The sequence below is a fragment of the Hakea prostrata genome, chromosome 8, assembly GCF_041222555.1.
Source record: "Hakea prostrata isolate BN-2017 chromosome 8, UWA_Hpros_2, whole genome shotgun sequence".
Lineage (NCBI taxonomy): Eukaryota > Viridiplantae > Streptophyta > Magnoliopsida > Proteales > Proteaceae > Hakea > Hakea prostrata.
The window spans coordinates 32,478,237-32,484,360 of record NC_142607.1 but is presented as its reverse complement, the minus strand read 5'-3'; positions in this window follow the sequence as shown (position 1 = coordinate 32,484,360).

Below are 6,124 nucleotides of genomic sequence, written 5' to 3'. Positions count from 1 at the left end.
TCTTGCACTTTTTTGGTATCGTAAAGGTCGCAATATGGACCAACATGCTTATTGTTCTTCATGCTGAAGCAACTAATCAACGTTAGTAAAAAGGAGATGGAGAGGTTCAGTTGGTTCAAAATCTCGGTTTTGAGGGTGCTTTTGACCAACCAAAAGCTGAGGTCTCGTTCCATCTCAGTCTGTTGGATCAAGATCTTGGTCAAGATTTCGATCTCGATCGTTGATCTCAACTGCATAATTTAGGATCCGACGGTCCAAAATTTCACTTGACCGTCATGCCCACTAACTAAAGCAATTTCGATGGTATTTAGTCAAAGCTCGGGAATTTCTCTTAACACAGTGGTTTCAGCACCAAATTTACGGTTTTTCCATCTGATTTTTCGTCTACACACGGCGAATGAGTTACTTTCTTAAAAACTCATTAGTATCTGAAAATATGATACTTGAAGGTGGACTGTGTTTTCCCTCACATTTCTGAAATGAGATTGGTGGGTACTAGATATATCTGAAACAGAGGATGATAAATAAGATTAGTGGTGGTTTGTTTTTTGTGCCAAACGCCCAATTTTACCTCGAAATTAATTTGGGATTATCGTAGCCTTAATCTGAAGTATGAATTCAAATTGTACTTGGACTTGGATATTGTTTTTTGTCTTATTTTGATCTGCTGAACCTGGAGAACCCAATTAGCCAATCCAAAGCAAATCATCCCATTAGAATACTCAATATAAGAAATTATAGTAGAAGACGGTGACGGTCTCTCTCATTTGAGCATTAAAAAAAGGATTTTCGTAGTGTACGGTTGTAGAACTATTAATAAAAAAGCACAGAGAGCACCTGGAATTTTTCTTTTCTTTCTTTCTTTATTTCTTTACTCAAACAAGAGAAAACAACTAGAAGATTAGATTGCAACAAGAATTCAGCTAGACAACTGATCATGTATGATAGAAAACCATATAACTCGACATAAACAATTCTAAGTTTCTAACAGTCTGAAATTCCAATTGAATAAATAATTAATTCACCAAAATCCTTTTGAGTGTATGATTCTTAATAAATGAAGTAGATTAAGAATGTGAATTAGGGTTTGAGTCTTGACTGACAGATCTAAGGTAATAGGAAAACCTTTGTGAGGGTATGATAGATGAGTATGATGGATGAACAATAATAATTTATCTGCATCATTAATTTTTATTTTTATTTTGGGCTTTTTTATGCTTTTAAATTAAAATAAGGATAAATATCACTTACCTCCCCTCTTAACTGGACAAATAGGACTTACACCCTCTCTTAGTTGGATAATATCACTTACCTCCCCTCTTACCTAGCAAATATATCAAACACCTCCCCTCTGTTAACTTTCTCGGTTAAATTTAATTCTTACCGTTAAATATTTTTCTAAAACCCCAAACTACCCTTGCCTAAATTTTTTTATTTTAAACCTTAAATTACCGTAATCACCCTAAGAGTTAAAGTACTAAGTTATCCTCAATTAAATAATTATTAAAAACCAAAACACCATAGTTAAAACCCAAAATAAGCCAAATGTACCATTTTTTTAAAAAAAAAATTTATCAAACAATTAGAAAAATCCTAAATAGTAGTACTTGTTTAATTTTATCAACATACCCTTTTTTTTTTAACTGCATTTTAATTTTACTTGATAGTAATACGTACGTGTTTAATTTTATCAACACACCATTTTTTTTAATTGCATTTTTAATTTTACTTGATAACAGTACGTATTTAAAAAATAAAAAGGTATTTTGGGCTTTTAATAATGAAAAATAATTTGGGTTTTAATTATGGTGTTTTGGTTTTTAACAATTATTTTAATTGAAGGTAATTTAGTATTTTTACTTCTAGGGTGATTATGGTAATTTAGGGTTTAAAAAAAAATATATATATATATATATATATATATATATATATATATAGCCAAGAGTAGTTTAGCGTTTTAGAAAAATATGTAACCGTTTTAACCAAGAAAGTTAACAGAGGGGAGGTGTTTGATATATTTTTTAGGTAAGAGGGGAGGTAAGTGATATTATCCAACTAAGAAGGGGCGTAAGTGCTATTTTCCAGCTAAGAGGGGAGATAAGTGATATTTACCCTCTTCAATAATAATTTTATTTACTAATTATTTTTTTTGTAGGATGACATTGTTAAAATAAATCATTTGACAAGTTATGAGACTAGCTGGAAAATAAAGGTTGTATTACTGCACACAAGTTTGACTAAATATTATTGAAACAATAGAAGTCTAGAAAACTACAAAAGCTAACTTTGATTGATGATGAGGTATGTAATAGTTAAAAGACAAAATTATTTTTTATGATCAAACGTTTACTCAAATAATTGGAGATTTATTTTTATTTTTCTAAGGCACCAAAATTATGTTTAATGACATTATTGATAAGCCTTGAAAAATCATATATTTTTTTTTAAGTTCTGGGATGGTAAAACCAATAAATACAACTTTCAGTAATATCAATAAACTATATGAAATCCTGTTAAACAATTCTACATTTATACAAGAAGTTCAGGAGTAAGATGAGGACAACAGGATAAATATTTACAACTTCATTGAACTTACTAATTTGAAGACCAAAATTGATATCAAAGAAAGACAAGTGTTTGGTAAGTACTTATACTTTATTTGAAATTTGAAATATTCTTTAATAATTTAGCTACTAAACAAATTCATTAACAATTGTTATTTATTTATCTTCTAATTTTCAGATGTCATTAGTAATGTAATTGATGTTAAACATTTGGGTACAATAATTACAACACAAACAAACGAGGGAAAAAATATTAAAATTATGAGCATGAAGTTAGTTTTTTGTTCATCATTAATAATTTTATACAATCATCTATAAAAGTTAACAATTACTTTGTTTATTGCTGTTGTTTATTATTAGGTCTAACTTTATCATGTTAACGTTGTGGGGGTAAATATGCAATAAAAGAAGGATATAAAGTAATAAAAACTACATCAGGATTTCCAATTGTGGTTTTGTTCTTAATATTAACATCTTCTTTTAAAGGTAAAATGAATTTATGATTATATTTCTTTTTTTACTGAAAATTTACAATATCATAATATTTATATATATTTTTTGAATTTTTATTATGTACAACGGTATCTACAATGATAAATATCAATCCAGAAATTCCTGTAGTTGAAGAACTAAGAAAATAGTAAGCACTTTAATTATATTTTAACTTGTTTGATAACATTTCTTACAAAACTTTTATATTACAAGTTACAATCAGAGGCTAGTATAATGAAAATTTATAATAACAAATCAACAAAACAAACATATAAGGATGCAAAACATATAATAGTGAAAGATTTAACTTAAGACTTAATAGATACTTTTAACGTAAATTTTTCGTAACCAAATTATTTTATTCTTAAAATTATTATATTATAATATTCATCTTATATTTCTTAGTACTATTGAAATATATACATTTACAGGAAAGGTGTTATTTGCATATTAAAGGCATAATACAAAATACCAAAAACCCAAAATCATGGTACAATGCCTACAATTCTTGCAAAAAAATATAACTTTAAAAGCAAAAGAAGTAATTAATTTGTGCCAAGTGTGAAAGCAACAATGCAGAATACACACCATAGTAAGATTCTAAAATGTAATTTATATTAATAAAAAATAATATTATAACTTTAATAATTAACAATAAATTGTTCATTCGTAGGTTTATGAGAATATTTAGAGTGTCAGATTCTACAGGGATAATAACAATTACAATGTTCGATGCTATTAAGAGTATTGTTGATAATTCAGCAACTAAATATGCAACATCGTCAAAAAAGATAAATATAATATCTATTTATTAGTATTATAAAATAATATATTTATAATACCAATTTAGATGATTCAATTAGAAATCTAATATCTTTTTTTTTTTTTTTTAAGATCGAATTTGGATCATTATCATGGTCGGGTGCATTCGTTCTATTTTAAATTCCATAGTAAAAATAAATACAACATAAGATTGAAGGTCATTGTTGCAAATCTAATAAAAAATGAAGATGATAAGCTGAAGTAAGTAATTGATTTAGATAAATATGAAAACATAAAATGTAAAAAGATCAAAATAGAAAAAAATTAGATATGATAAGTTTAATTAAATACTAAGATTTTTTTTTTTCTTTCAATGTCAATTTTTATTTGAATGTACAATTTCAATTAAATTCATTTATTTTATTATTATAACACTATCTGTTTATCATATAAAGCACAATAAGTGAAGTGCATTTGCACTTGCAATTTTTTAATATACACACACACACATCAAAATATCAATTATATCCTTAGTAGTCTCTCCCAACATATATTTTAAAAGACAAAAACTAGTCAAACAATGTAAAGTATCTACATACCTTGTTAATTAAAACCCAATTATTTTTACCTAGAAAAAAGTAGAAGTATAAATAATATTTACCCTATGATACGGGAAAAATAATTATTGAACCGGGTCCGCCCTTGGTTCGACCCTCGACTCCAATCGGGAAGAAACGGACCGACTTGCATCCAAGCGGGCCGGGTTTAAAGATAGCTTGTTGAGGAAGAAACTTGACTTGGTCAACAGGCACGCCCAATTCCGTAATAATCGGAGTGGACGAATCGTCAAGGAGACGGTTAACGGCACTTACGGGAGCAAACGATCGTGCTTACTCAGATAGCTGCCACGCTATGATTGTGCAGTTATTCATCATCCCACCAACAAACGGATCTATTATCAACGGATCTAATCGTTAAGATCGGACGGCCACCCGAAGAAGGTTCAAGTAAATCCAACGAAGGAGATTCAAAGGTAAACACTATATAAGACATGACCTACATACAAGAGAGGTATCTGAATGGTATTCCTTATATTCGTATTCATACTTTTGCTCTGTACTCAAGCAGAGCCTTTTATGATTAGTTCATCAACTGACTTAGCCTTCGGAGGTTGACTCCCAACCCCCGCGGTCGGGCCACATCTAACGATTGTTTTTGCAGGTCATTCATCCGTGATCTAAGGGCTAAGCGGATTTTGATCACATCATTTGGTGCCGTCTGTGGGAAACGCTTCATGGTTACCGATCATGGTTACAGCAGATCATCACGTCAAGATACTGACACTCAACTTCCAGGAAGGAACAATCCAAATGATATTCCTGAAGGAAGTCGACCTCGTGAAGTACGAGAAGATGGTGGACAAGGGGGACGGCGGTTCAGCGAGATACTGACACTCAACTTCTAGGAAGGAACAATCCAAATGATATTCCTGAAGGAAGTCGACCTCGTGAAGTACGAGAAGATGGTGGACAAGGGGGCAATGACCAATTGCATCCTCCTAATCTACTCCAACAACAGTTTGATCAACTGAAGCTCTAATTCTTGGAGATGAATCAAATGCTTCGGACGTTGGTCAAGCAAGTGGTGGCGCCACAGGCTCCTAATTAGCACAAAGCGGGAAGGCGTGTAAGAGAAGGCGAGGAGGTATTTACCTCTCTTCCACAAGGGCATTCCCTGCGAAGGGAAAGAAGGCTTCTAGAGGACCAGAATGTTGGTCAGAATTTTCGGGAAGATGCCCAAAGACAAGGTAGAGAACTAAGAAGAACTGGGGAATTCCCTAGAAGAGACAAGCGATTCGAACGACCGCAAGGAAGCACTATGCATTCAACGATAGGGTTGGAAGCAGGAGTGCGAACTCACTCACCAACCCCCAGGCGTGCGGTTCAAGACAACACTCGCATCACAGGTGACCGTTCAATGCATATTGGCCAAGAACTAGCCAATATTAATCAGATGCTCGGACAACTGACTAGAGGAAGAATAACTGACGATATATATTCGGTCATCAGAAAAATCCCGTTCACCGAAGCGATAGCCGGATATCAATTTCCTCACAATTTTCGGTTACCAAAATTTTTCTTCGACGGTTCGGGAGATCCTATTGCTCATATCAGTTATTACCAGCAGACTATAGCAGTGGCTGGTAATTCAGATGAAATTCTTTGCAGGGTATTTGGTTCATCTTTGACAGGAGCAACAGAAGTGGTTCTCGAACCTTCCCTCGGGAAGGATTGTGGACTTTGAGG